The sequence below is a fragment of the Ursus americanus genome, chromosome 3 (genome assembly GCF_024610735.1).
Source record: "Ursus americanus isolate L20-20 chromosome 3, mUrsAme1.1.p, whole genome shotgun sequence".
Lineage (NCBI taxonomy): Eukaryota > Metazoa > Chordata > Mammalia > Carnivora > Ursidae > Ursus > Ursus americanus.
Window position 1 is genome coordinate 89,826,695 of NC_142129.1, and position 14,960 is coordinate 89,841,654.

At 37.3% G+C, this 14,960-nt stretch overlaps 1 protein-coding gene across 3 annotated transcripts in view; it reads left to right on the forward strand.

Annotated features, from left to right (window-relative positions):
- CDK13 (cyclin dependent kinase 13) overlaps nt 1-14,960 on the forward strand; it is a 117,103-nt gene that overhangs the window by 12,699 nt on the left and 89,444 nt on the right. The window lies entirely within an intron of this gene.

Genomic DNA, 14,960 nt, shown 5'->3' on the forward strand with positions numbered 1-14,960 from the left:
GCAGATCTTCTCTCTTGGGTTGACTGGGTAAATATCCGCTCTAAAGGAAAAAGCAGGGGGCGCCTGGGTGGCACAGTGGTTAAGCGCCTGCCTTCGGCTCAGGGCGTGATCCTGGCGTTACGGGATCGAGCCCCACATCAGGCTCCTCTGCTATGAGCCTGCTTCTTCCTCTCCCACTCCCCCTGCTTGTGTTCCCTCTCTCGCTGGCTGTCTCTATCTCTGTCAAATAAATAAAATCTTAAAAAAAAAAAAATAAAGGAAAAAGCAAAGACTAGAAATTATACAGATGTGGATTTAGGTATGAATTCTGGTGCATTCATACCAGAGCACTATTAAGCAATTCACTTATCCTTTTTGAACTCTGGTCTTTCTGCTTGTAAAATCAGAGGAATGATGTCAACCTAGTTAAAGAAAAAATCTGGGAACAACCTAAATACAGTGACTAGGGAAGCAGTTAAATTATGGTACAGATAGATGACTTGCAAAAATTTTTCCCATTGTATCTCTTTGTTGACATCCATTAATGCACAGAAATTTTTAATTTTGATGAAGTCCACTTTATTTTTTCTTTTGTTGCTTGTGCTTTGATATCATATCGAAGAAGACTCTGCCTAATCGAACATCACAAAGATTTATTCCTATGTTTTCTTCTAAGAGTTTTATAGTTTTAGCTTTTACATTTTGGTCCTTGATCTATTTTAAGTTAATTTTTGTGTATGGCAAGAGAAAGTAGTCCAACTTCATTCTTTTGCATGGAAAGCCATTTATGCCAACATCATTTGTTAAAAAAAACCTATTCTTTCTCCATCGAATTGTATTGGCATTCTTTTTAAAACGCATTGACCATAAATGTGAGGGCTTATTTCTGGACTGTCAGTTCTAGTCCATTGATTTACATGTTCATCTTACGCCAGTACCATACAGTCTTGATTATTCTAATTTTGTGTTAGTTTTTGAAATCAGGAAGTGCAAGTCTTTCAACTTTGTTCTTTTATATTGCTTTGATCCCCCCCCCTTTCTTTATGGAGGGGGTGAGGGGTCCTTTGGATTTCTACATGAATTTTAGGATCAGCTTGCCAAATTGTGCAAAAAAGGCAGCTTGGATTTTCACTGGGATTGTACTAAATCTGGAGATCAATTTGGGAGTATTGCCGTCTTAATGATTAAGTCATCAAATACATGAATATTAAATGTCTTTCCATTTATTTATGCTCCCTCAATATTTTCATTGGTAATTTGAAGTTTTCAGGGTACAGTCCTTGAACTTTTTTTGGTTAGATTTATTACTAAGTATACATTTTAAGGCTCTTGTAATGGGAATTGTTTTTGTAATTTCATTTAATTGTCCATTGCTAGTGTATGGAACTGCAATAGATTTTTCTACATTGATCATGTATCCTGCCATCTTGCTTACTTGTTTATTAGTTCTAGTAGTTTTTAGTTGATTTCTTAGGATTTTCTATGTACAAGATTATGTCATCTGCAAATAGTTTTACTTCTTCCCTCCCCCCCACTCCATCTGGATTCCTTTTATTTATTTTTTCTTGCCTAATTGCAGTGGCTAGAATCTCAAGTACAGTGTTGATTAGAGGTGGCAAACTTAGACTTCCTTGTTTTGATCCTGGTCCTATAGGGAAAGCATTTTAGTTTTTTTTCCACAGAATGATGTTGGCTGTGAATTTTTTTTATAAATGCCTACTTTTATTTTGGTTTAAAATGATTTCCAATCAGGGTCTAATTTTTGGTATCAAAAAAAACCCTCTAGATGTTTTGGTTGACCCTAATACATGAACTGGTGTAATTATTCATTACTGTGCTAGGGTCTAGGAAAAGAGGAGAATGTATTTTGTAGTTTGTGTAATGATTAGCTATATTGATTTCCTCAATATGCATGAAGAAACATTTGAAAAGTGTTTTATTATGAAAACTATATGCATTCATTTTTTTTTAAAGATTTTATTTATGTGACAGAGAGACAGCCAGCGAGAGAGGGAACACAGCAGGGGAGTGGGAGAGGAAGAAGCAGGCTCCCAGCGGAGGAGCCCGATGTGGGACTCGATCCCAGAACGCCGGGATCACACCCTGAGCCGAAGGCAGACACTTAACGACTGCACTACCTAGGCGTCCCTATATGCATTCATGTTTATAGTATTTTTTAAATTAGTGTTACTTAAGTACTCATGATATTCTAAATTTAATTTTTTAAGGTTAGCAGTTGATATACTGGAGTAAGAATAAATTTGTACAACCTTTTTTATTTTTATTTTAAAAAGTAAGATTTCTTCGTACCATACATTTTGGTTTGTTGTAATTTCTGGTGTTCATCTTTAAACTTTTCTGTTGGTGTTTATTTTTTTGATGAGTTTTGAGTATTATATTGATGTTTTGGGTTTTTGTGTTTTTTTTTTTTTTTTTTTTTTTTAAGTAATCTCTGTGCCCAACGTGGAGCTTGAACTCATGAACCCAGGATCAAGAGTTGCATGCTCTACTGACTGAGCCAGCCAGGAGCCCCTGGTGGTGGTTTTTTTTTTTTTTTTTAATTTATTTATTTTTACTAGCAAAAGTGGATTTATTTGGGAATAACAGAGTAGTAATCAGGGACATACAGGCTACGACAGAACCATAGGCAAGTTCTGTTAGTGTTTATTTTTAAACTTTACTGTATTTTTGAGTTCTCTACAATGAAAAATTGTGTTACGTTTTTTTAAACCCATACTCTGTATTTAAAGGTTATATGCAAGATGCTTGAAAACAGTACAGAAGCATACACAGCAAGATGTGAAAACTACCCTTTATGTCCTTTTCATTCCTATTCCTTTTCAAGTATATTACCATGTCAGTAGTTGGTGTTTATCCTTTTTCTGTGTATGTGCTTATATACAAACATACATACATACACATAAACATTAAGAATATTACTATGCCATAAATTTTTTTACATGCTTTTTTTGTTTAGCAGTAGGATTTGAAGATCTTTCCAAATGACTACATAGAATTATAATTATGAAATGTTTCAGATGTTTTTAACTATCAGATGTTGGGCACTGTTTTTTCATTTTTTCTGTATTACAGCCAGTCCTTTAAAGAATATCTGTGTAGTAACTTTTTGACAACATATGGAAGTGTTTTTGTCGGATATGTGCTTATAGGTGAAATTGCAGATCAAAAGCATTTGATAGATATTGCCAAATTTCCTTTTTAAAAGTCGGTGTAGGGCACCTGGGTGGCACGGCGGTTGAGCGTCTGCCTTCGGCTCAGGGCGTGATCCCGGCGTTGTGGGATCGAGTCCCACATCGGGCTCTTCCGCTGTGAGCCTGTTTCTTCCTCTCCCACTCCCCCTGCTTGTGTTCCCTCTCTCGCTGGCTGTCTCTCTGTCAAATAAATAAATAAAATCTTAAAAAAAAAAAAGTGTAATTTTATATTCCCTCTGATAATTTATGTAAGTGACCATTTTTGTGCATTCTTATGAATAATTGATATTTTCAAAATTCCTATTTTTGCCCTTATGATGGATACAAATTTATTACCATCCTTTTATTTTGCCTTTTCTGGTTACAATAGAGAAGGGAGCATTTAAATTTCTTTACTGGCCATTTGTGTTTCTTCTGTGACTATGTATTTTTCTAAACAAGAGGACCCTCTAGTTATTAAAAATAAGAAATGAAGATAGTTTTACAATAGAAAAACTAGTTTCAGTCATTAAATCCCTGTGGGATAAGGATGTAAAATGTTTGATTGTTAATAAAAATAATAAATTCATCTTAATGTTTATATGAAGAAGCTAATTAGCTAAGGGTTATTTTGTCTCCTAAGTCTTTTTAGTTTAAGTAGAATTTTTCAGTGGACCTATGCCTATCAGTTAATTAGCTGGATAGCAGTTATACAAAGCACTCTGCTAGTATTTGCAGACAGCATTTAGAAAAGTAGTTAATAACATGTTCTTTGTTCTTTTGTTCATCAATTCAATAAATATCTTTTGATCTAGGCACTGGGGATATAGTGATGAACAAGACAGTGGTGGGAAGAGAGGGGTGTATGATGTGTTCATTTACCTTTCTGATGAGGGAGAGCCTCACTATGGGGTTGATAAATAAATAGACCCCTGAGTGACAAGAAAGAGCAGCTATGTGATGATCTAAGCATCCCAGAAAGAGAAAACAATTGCTAAGACATCAAGTCAGGAAAGAAGCATAACTTTTTGAAGAACTAGAAAAGAGGCTAGTGTGGCTAGAGCCTAGTGAGTGAAGGAGGGATAAAGATGAGAGGCAGTTTGGGTCTTGCAGATCACAATAAAGATTTTTATTTTTATTCTAAATGCAGTGAGAAGCCATTGGAGAGTTTTAGGCAAAGGTATAGCATAATCCAATTTATGTTTTTAAAAGACAAAGACATAAAATACAAAGCAGTATGTCACAAGCGTTATGGGATTTTAGCAAATGGGGAGTTTATAGAGGAGATGGGACTTTAACTTGATCCTTAAAGACAGATAAGAATTAAATAAATGGAGGGGAAGGATATAATTTGATGTGGTAGCAAAAAAATAGTGCCTGGCTTTGAATTGGAAGACTTGGTTTTCATATTGACTCTATCTCTTTATAGCTCTTGAACTCTAAATAAATTTCTTAACTCTCTTCTTAGTTCCCTCATCTCCTTTCTGTATACCTTGTTGCTATGAAGAACAAGTCAAATGAAAAATGTCTATAAAAGTGTTTTGTAAACTGTGAGGTTTACTGTATGTTTGTTTACTCAGTAAAAGACTACTGTCTGTATGGTGTTATGCTAAGGGCTGTGGATAGATAAAAAAGTGAGTTAGACCTAGTTTCTGCTCCTCAAAGAGGATATAGTCTAATAGACAATGTGGTAAATATCTAAAATGCAAAGTTATGAATAGTTAGATCTTAAGAAAGATGCAGATAAAGCCCAGTGGGGGTTCACAGAAAGGGAGAGCCTTCTTGGAGGTGGTGGTAAGGCTTTATGAGTAAGTAAGAACTCTTGAACTACATTCTTGAAAGATGGATGAGACTTCAATAGAAGATGGCGGGAAGAGAATATTTTCAGTAAGTGAGTTTGTGGGAGTCAAGGCATGGTAGTGTTAGACAGAATCAGAACTTGGTAAGGAAAGGTCAGTTAGAACCAGGAAGATCATGCAGCACCTTAATATTAGGCTAAGGAAAGTGAATTCTGTTCAGCAGAGATACTCTCACCAGTGTCCTTAATTCTACAAATATTTATTGAGTATCTGCCTTTGCCAGGATTGTGCTAGTCAGGGCTATGGAGATACACTGATCTCAGTCTAGTTGGGAAAGACAGATTATGTAATTATTATTCTAATGAGGTATGAACAAAGTGTAGTAGGATCATAGGACGAGGAACATCTCCAGCTTTCATAATGAGGGAAGGCTTGATAGAGGTGTGGTAGACATTGTGCTATGATATGAAGTATCCCTGTACTTAGCTAGATAAAAGAGGTGAAGAGAGGAATGTGAGAGCAGCTTTCTATGCCTGATATGTTGTGGGCTGGCTGGACAAGGTCTTTGTATGCAGTGCAAGGTTGTCAAGAGCTTTGGTAGAGGGGTAACTGAAAGATTCAGGTGGTGGTAGGGAGAATAAACTGGAAAGGATAGAGATTGGAGGTGGGAAACACAGAGAGGAGACTGTTGAACTGGGCCAAGTGAGAGATGATATAGGACCTAATGAGAAAGAATAGCTTTGGGGACAAAGAGCCTGGAAAACTGTCGAGATGCTTAAGATGTTAAAAATAGCTGGACTTGGACATCAGTTGGATATGGAAGAAGAAAGGGACCATGTGGAATATAGAAGGATTTCTGGATCTTTGCTATTTCAGAATTTTGGAATCTGCCCTTGCCTGAGAATAGGGTATCTTTAAGAAGAAAAAGGATGGATTTGGAGAGGAAGCTTAATCGTTTTATCTGTATTGTGTTGAAGTTGCATATAGGATTATTGGGAGCCGGGAGGATAACTTTGTGAGGTAATCAATGTTTAGGTGATAATTTAAACCATTCATAGCATAATTAGACTCTTGTGGGTGGATGAACTTAGTGAAGAAGAGGAATCTTAAGAGAGCACTGAGAAAATAGCCATAGAAGTAAGAAAATAATCAGGAAAAAGAAGGTACTAAAAGTGGTTAGGAAGTGTTTTTAAGGGTGTGGTCAGCATTGTCATCGCAGGTATTGATATTTCCCCCGACCCCAAAGATAGGTCATTGGTCACCTTGGTAATTTCAGTGAGGATACAAGCCAAATTACTGTGGTTTGAGGGATACATGGGATTGTGTATGTATGAGAATTTGGCTGTAATTGGAAGGAGAGAAAAAGATAAAATATCAAAGTACCATTATTTGCTTGTTTTTTCTTGTCTGTTTTACAAGATCTTAGAGACTTGAATGATTTAATCCTTGCAGGGAAATAGTAAATGGATAGCAAAGGGTTGAAGTCACAAGTAATGGAGTAGTCATAGAGGAGCCTAGCATAGTGCATCTCAAACTTCAGTGGGGATCTTGTTAAAATGCAGATTCTGAATCGGAAGGTCTGGGTTGGGGCCTGAGATACAGCATTTCTGACAAACTCCCAGATTAGACTGATGCTGCTGATTTGTGCCCCACACTCTTTGAAGTAAGATCTAGAGGGGCGCCTGGGTGGCACAGCGGTTAAGCGTCTGCCTTCGGCTCAGGGCGTGATCCCGGTGTTGTGGGATCAAGCCCCACATCAGGCTCCTCTGCTGGGAGCCTGCTTCTTCCTCTCCCACTCCCCCTGCTTGTGTTCCCTCTCTCGCTGGCTATCTCTATCTCTGTCGAATAAATAAATAAAATCTTTAAAAAAAAATGAAGTAAGATCTAGAGATATGGCAATTGATAGCGTTATATAAGAGTTAGCCCTGGACAGGAAGAGAAACACCTCTATTCTGAGCTCAGGTAAAATGTGAAGTAGATGGAGATACAGATTAAACTTGCAGGCAGGAGACATGCCTGATATTTTTTGTGTTTTGTTTTGTTTTTCTGCAAAATAGAAGTAAAGTGATGTTAAGATGACTTTGGAAATTATTAACTTGAAGACAGGTAGAAAGGTGTGGAATAACTTGTGAAGGTTTGGAGCAGCTATTAAAAAGAGAAGGAAAGTGAATGAATTTAGGGCATGTAATAGTCACTGAACAGTGAAGATTAGTTCAGTTATAGTGTCTATAGAAATAATTGGAGCAGGGAGAGACTAGATATGAAGATTTTTAAGACGATAAGGTAGCCCTGAGGGGAGATAATGAGGTCTGAAACAGAACAGGGGCCTTGAGAAATGGGAGGGTGTGCTAGGCTAAATAATGGCTCCCCCAAAGATGTTCCTATGAACCTATGAGTATGTTACCGTACATGATAAAGGGACTTGGTAGGTCTGATTAAAATAGGGATCTTGAGGGGTGCCTGAGTGGCTCAGTCGTTAAGCGTCTGCCTTTGGCTCAGGGCTTGATCCTGGCGTTCTGGGATCGAGCCCCACGTCAGGCTCTTCCGCTGGGAGCCTGCTTCTTCCTCTCCCACTCCCCCGCTTGTGTTCCCTTTCTCTCTCTGTCGAATGAATAAATAAAATCTTTAAAAAAAAATAGGGATCTTGAGATGGGGAGATTATCCTGGATTGTACAGGTGGGTGCCATGTAATCACAAGGATCTTTATAAGAGGAAGCAAGAAGGTCAGCAGAGTCAGAAAAGGGCATGTGAGGATAGAAGCAGAGGAAGAGGAAATGTGATAAAGGAAGCAGAGGTCAGATTGTTGGAGGACTGAGAGCCAAGGCATGGACCTTTAGAACCTGAAAAAGGCAAAGAAACAGATTTTCCCAGGGGACTGCAGAAGGAACAAAGCCCTGGTGATGTGTTGATTTTAGCCAATGAGACTGATTTTGGAATTTCAACCTTCAAGAACTGTAAGATAATAAATTTGTGTGGTTAAGCCATTAGATCTGTGGTAATTTGTTACAGCAGCAATAGGGAACATGCTTAGAAGCATGGATGTAAGGGAATGTAGGGTTAGAACTAATAAAGTGAGACAATTGATAGGATGTGGTATGGGCTTCAGGAATCTGGGAAGATTTCTAGCCTGGGTAAATGGGTGGAGGAGAGTGGTGAAATTAAAATCACAGAATTGCAGGGAGTCGATTGTTAGAGGAAGGTGTTCGTTTTGCATTAAGTATGGATTAGATAGGGTGAAGGAAGATCTGAAGCAGGGAGATGAATTTAAGAGGCTGCCATAGTACTGTTAATAGTTAATTGAAAAAATGGAAAAAAAAAGTCGATCGAGCTGTTCTAAAAGCAAAAATGGCAAATTACATAGGAGTGTTTAGAATTTTGACTGAGAACGTAGAAAAAGGGGTGATTGAGAAAGGTTTTTGAAAAAGTGTTACTACTTTATTGTTCTTCAGTTTAGAAAGCATTTTTTCTAGTTTTATTAAGATATAATTGACAAAATTAGGGGCACCTGGGTGGCTCATTGGTTGGGTGTCTGCTTTTGGCTCAGGGGCTCAGGTCATGATCCCAGGGTCCTGGGATAGAGCCCATTTTTCTTGCCCCCCCTTTCCCCTCCCCACTGTGCTCTCTCTTGCTCTCAAATAAATAATCTTTTTAAAAAAGATATAATTGACAAAATTATATTTAAAGTGTCAACTTGATGATTTGATACATGTATGTATTATGAAAGGATTCCCATAATCAAGTTAAGTAATACATCCATCATCTCATACATTTACTTTTTTTTTTTTTTTGGTTAAAGTTCTGTTTTTTTGAATTTCAGGTATACAGTATTACCAACTGTAGTCACCATGTTACACATTAAATTCTCATACCTTATTAATTTTATAACTGAAAGTTTGTATCCCTTTTCCCCTTTTCCCCTCCCTCTTAGCTCCTGGAACTCACCCTTCTATTCTCTCTATGAGTTTGACTTTTTTAAGATTCCACACGTAAGTGATACCGTGCAATATTTGTCTTTCTCTGGCTTATTTCACATGGCATAATACTCTTCAGGTTCATTTCTGTTATCTCAAATGGCAGAATTTCCTTCCTTTTTAAAGCCTGCATGGTATTCCATTACACACACGTATACACACACACTACACTTTTGTTTATGCATTCATCTGTTGATGGACACTTAGGTTGTTTTTTTTCCTTGGCTATTGTGAATAGTGCCACAGTGAACATGAGAGTACAGGTATCTCCTTGAGATAGTACTTTCATTTCCTTTGGCTTATATACCCAGAAGTGGGATATCTGGATCATTTGGTAGTTCTATTTTTAACTTCTAGAGTAATCTCCATATTATTTTCCATAGTGCTCTATCAGTTTACATTCTCACCAACAGTGTACAATGGTTCTTTTTTCTCTGCATGCTTACCAGCATTCGTTATTGCTTATTTTTTTGATGATAGACAGCCTAGCAGGTTACCTTTGCAGAGCATAATTTTTTAGTTTGATGAGTCCCACTTGTTTATTTTTGCTTTGTTTGTTTTGTTTTTGGTGTCAAATCTGAAAACCATTGCCAAAAACCATGTCAAGGAGCCTATGTTTTCTTCCAGGAGTTTTATGGTTTTGGGTCTTACGTTTAAGTCTTTAATCCATTTCGAGTTGATTTTGTGTATAATGCAAGATAGGGGTCCAATTTCTTTTCTCTTTCTTTCTCTTTCTTTTGCATGTGGCTATCCAGTTTTCCCAACACCATTTATGAAGAGATTATCTTTTCGCCATTGTATATTCTTGGATCTTCTGTTGAAAATTAATTGGCCATATATATATGGATTTATTTCTGGGCTCTCCACTGTGTTTCATTGATTTATGTCTTTTTTTTTTCCCAATGCCAATACTGTGCTTTGTTGATTACTATAGCTTTGTGATACAATTTGAAATCAGGAAGTGTGATGTCTAAATTTGTTGTTCTTTCCCAGTTGCTTTGGCTGTTCTGGGTCTTTTGTGGTTCCGTATGAATTTTAGGGTTGTTCTCTCTGTTTCTGTGAAAAATGCCATTGGAATTTTAATAGAGATTGCATTGACTCTCTAGATGGCTTTGCATAGTATAGACATCTTAACAATACTAATTCTTACATTTCATTAGCCCAGAATATCTTTCCATTTGTTTGTGCCTTCTCCAATTTCTTTAATCAGTTTCTTTCACTTCCTTGATTAAATTTATTCCTAAGTATTTTATTCTTTTTGATGCTGTTATAAATAAGATTATTTTCTTTCTCTTTTCAGTGGTTTGTTGTTAGTGTATAGAAACACAATTGACCCTTGAGGAGCACAGGTTTGAACAGCGTGGGTCCACTTATACACGGGTTGTTTTTTTTTCCCCAAAAAGTTAGACATAGTACTGTAAATGTATGTCTGTTTTCTCTTCTTTATGATTTTTTAAATAAAATTTTTTCCCTAGCTTTTTTAAAGAATACAGTATATAATGCATATAATATACAAAATATATGTTAACCAACTATTTATGTTACTGTTAAGGGATCAGGTCAGTGGAAGGCTATTGGTAGTTAAGTTTTTCGGGAGCCAAAAGTTAAAGGTGGATTTTCAACTGTACAGAAGGCCTCGGGCTCTCGTAATGCCTGCATTGTTCCAGGGTCAACTGTTGATTTTGTATCCTGAAACTTTATTGAATTTATTAGTTCTAACATCCTTTTAGTGGTATCTTTGGAAGGGTTTTCTACAAACAGAAGATTTTACCTCTTTCTGATTTTGATGCTTTTTTCTTTCTTTTTTTAAGATTTATTTATTTTAGAGAGAGTGCACGCACACACACATACACATGTGGGGGGGGACTGAGGGAGAGGGGGAGAAATACTCAAGCAGACTCCCCACAGATTGGGGAATTGTTGCAGGGCTCAATACCAGGACCCCAAGATCATGACCTGAGCCAAAATCAAGAGTCAGACACCTAACCAACTGAGCTCCCCAGGTGCCCCAATTTCTCTTGTTTTTTAAAAAAATTTTTTTGCCTAATTGCTCAGGTTACGACTTCCAGTATTATGTTGAATAAAAGTGGTAAGAGTGTGTATTGTTGTCTTGTTCCTCATCTTAGAGGAAAAGTTTTCAGCTTTTCATTATTGAGTATAGGATGTTAGCTGTGGGCTTGTCTTAAATGACCTTTATTATTATGTTGAGGTATGTTCCTTCTATACTTTGTTTAGTTTTTATCATGAAAGGATGTTGAATTTTGTCATGCTTTTCCTGCATCTACTGAGATGATCCTGTGATTTTTATCCTTCATTTTGTTGATGTGGTATATCACATGTATTGATTAGCGTATGTTGGACGATCCTTGCATAGGAAGTGGTTTTTATATCCTTTTGGGGAGGGTAATCAACAAGTTTTTGAAATGGGTATAACCGCTGTTAGCATGTGAAATAAGCAGGGTAGGGGTGCCTGGTTGGCTCAGTCCTTTGGTGTCTGACTTTTGATTTCAGCGCAAGGGCTCACACTGGGCGTGGAGCCTGCTTAAGATTTTCTTTCCCTCTCCCTTTGCTCCTCCCCCTTCCCACTCACATGTGTGCTTGTTCTCTGTCTCTCAAATAAAATAAAATTAAAATACTCTTTATCAATACTAAACCCCCATATTAAAAAGAAAAGAAATAAGCAGGCTAAAAAATGTTGAAAATAGTGGCTACAATATCAGACACAACATATATGGAACACTGTCATTCCAGAAAGTTCTTTTGGATAGCACTGTTCAATATTGTTTTTTATAATAAGGGATTAGATCTTATAGTAAAATTTTTAAGAATCAGTGTTTGCTAATTATGCACCATTTCAGAAGACCTGGACTCTTGGAGAGATTGTGTGATACAGTTGAGTGAATAGTACACCATGCTCTTTCTAAGGAACACTAACCTAATTAACAATAAGCACTAACCAGTTGAGTTTCAGGATACTGAGTTTTTATTGTGGTTCTGCTTTGTGTTACATGAATTTGGAAACTTGAGAAACATAGAAAGTTCTCTTAACTTCTTAAAAAGATACTATCATCTCTTAAAGACATTGGGACGCCTAGGTGGCTCAGTTGGTTGAGCATCTGCCTTCGGCTCAGATCATGATCCCGGGGTCCTGGGATCGAGTCCTATATCAGGCTCCCTGCTCAGTGGGAAGCCTACTTCTCCCTCTGTATACTGCTTCCTTTTCTTGTGTGCACTCTGTCTCTCACACAAATAAATAAAAATTTTTTTTAAGATTTTTTATTTATTTATTTGACAGAGAGACAGCCAGCGAGAGAGGGAACACAAGCAGGGGGAGTGGGAGAGGAAGAAGCAGGCTCCCAGCGGAGGAACCTGATGTGGGGCTCGATCCCAGAAGGCTGGGATCACCCCCTGAGCCGAAGGCAGACGCTTAACGACTGAGCCACCCAGGTGCCCCCAAATAAATAAAATCTTAAAAAAAAAAAAAAAGCTTAAAAAAAACATTAAAAACAGACAAACAGCTAATACATATTTAATGCAGATTTGACAGTATAGAAATATTAGGAAAAAAACAGTTTTAGAAAGAAGAAAAATTTTATCTTTAAAAGAAGGACTTGCATGGGGCACCTGTGTGGCTCAGTCATTAAGCATCTGCCTTCAGCTCAGGTCATGACCCCACGGTCCTGGTATCAAGCCCAGCACCATGCTCCCTGCTCGGTGGGAAGCCTGCTTCTCCCTCTCCCACTCCCCCTGCTTGTGTTCCCTCTCTCGCTGCCTCTCTCTCTCTGTCAAATAAATAAATAAAATCTTAAAAATAAATAAATAAAATAGAAGAAGGACTTGCGGGGTGCCTGGATGGCTCAGTTGATTAAGCAATTGATTCTTGGTTTTGGCTCAGGTCATGATCTTGGGGTTGTGAGATTGAGCCCCAAGGTGGGTGGGCTCCGTGCTTAGTGCAGAGTATGTTTGTCCTCTGTGTCTCCCTACTCTCGCTCATGCTTTCCCTCTGTGTCAAATAAATAAATAAAATCTTAAAAAAATAAGAGGACTTGCTATCTACCATCCATTTCAGTTCTTTTACTAAGACTTCATGACATAATTCATTATATAGTCTTAGAGTTGCACTTCTTTCTTACCCTCATAACTTTATATGGCTGAAGTATAAGGTCATTAGTAAAAATGACCTAAACTTGAATTTCATGATTATATTTAATTTTAGGTTCCCAAATCATGTTATGAACTGTAAATATATCATTGACATTTATTAGTAAATATGCACTATGTGAGAGAATGCTTGTTTACTAGGACATGAAGTTAAAAAGTTAAGGAACTTTTGAAGAGAAACAGAAGAACTGGAGAGGAATGGAGGGTATGTCAAAATTTTAAGTCTTTGCTGGTAATGCTTACCCAGATTCTTTCCAGAAAAGAATAATTTAATAGGCCAGAGGAATTAATTGTGTTGGGATTTTACCTAGTACCTTTGTCTCTCTTTCTTAGGTGAGACAGTGGTCATAAATCTTTCAGTTAAATATAATTTGTGTGTCTGTATGAATTGGGTGACCAGAATCTTGCTTGTGTAGGAAAGCTAATTTAACAAAAGTTCTGTGCTGTTACCTCTGATGAAATGATAGTCTCTTTGCTTTCCTCCTGCTCTGTACCTTTCTGCTGCTCTAGAAGCATGGTCAGACTTGTTTTGAGGTCTCAGTCTGAAGGGAGAAGAAATAAAAAATGTGGCTGAGTATTTATTTCATATTATGACATTTTTGGTTCTTATACTGAAGTTGTTTAAGATATATACCACTTTATATTTAACAAAACATTTCCTCTCATTTCCACAAATAGTTGTAAGCTCTTTGGTAATTTTAATGAATATTTAATGATAAGCAAGTGTTAGATTTGAATGTTTTCTAAACAGTGTTCCCATTAATCTAAAATAGTGTTACATAAATACTACATATAAAGGATGAGGTTTATATGAAACAGTACCTCAGTGCTAAACACAAGTTGGCCCTTAGTACATTTTGAAATCTTTTTTGAAAGAATACGGGAGAAGTTGAATTTGTGTTTGAGTTTATCTTAAACCTAATCATCATTTCGTTTTCATACTAGAATTGTAGAATGTTTCCTCCATGCTTTATTAATGTCAGATATAAACAGAATTTCCAGTCCTTCCTTTTCTCTCTGCCCATTTTAATTATGGGTTCTTAGGAGTTTCTTTGCTGTATTTACCCTCTCCCTGTAACTTTACAAAATTTCAGCAGGAGCTGTCTCCTTCACAGTGTATTAATTTGTTTCTTGTGTTGACCTACCTACTTGACAGACAGAAGGTCTGGGTTTAATATGGCATACAACTAGATCAGGCAAGGTTCTAGAAGGAAACAAATCCAACTGAGATGGTGCAAGAGACTTTAATGAAGGATTGCAGAGGTAGAGGTGGATTAAGGGAACCCACAAAGGATGTTTTCTGTAGTTACAGAGGGAAGGTTAAAGAGGCAAGGAACATATAATGTTATTAGAGCCTGGGGAGATCTGTGGAGAAAGGGGTGCCTGACAGGGGCCATGGTGGTAGGGTGACAAAGCTTCTGTCAGAAAATGTGACCAAAAGGAGGGAGAGTGCTGGGAAGGAATAATCCAGCATTGTTCTACCTTCTGATCTACCAGTGACAGGGAGCACTGAAACCCAGAAGATGTGTCTGTTAACGTTAGCCTCCTTGGGCACAGAGTTGGGCAGAAGAGTATTGGAGGAATAGGGTAATGGCAGTAAGATAATTACCAGTACAACTACCGATCAGTATGGGATTGATTTTAGGTAACATAGTATTTTAGATTAAATTTCTAATCTGTAAACTTTAGATATATCACTCCGGTTGGTGGGAGCATTAAAACGAGACATAGCAACCATGTCAAAGTAATATCATAGTGCCTTTGGTGCAGCTTCCTTTCACGTGGCGCTGTGCTGCATTTGTTGTATAGGAATTTTGGTTGCCACCATACTTTCAAATGTATGATAGTTTTTGTGTTTT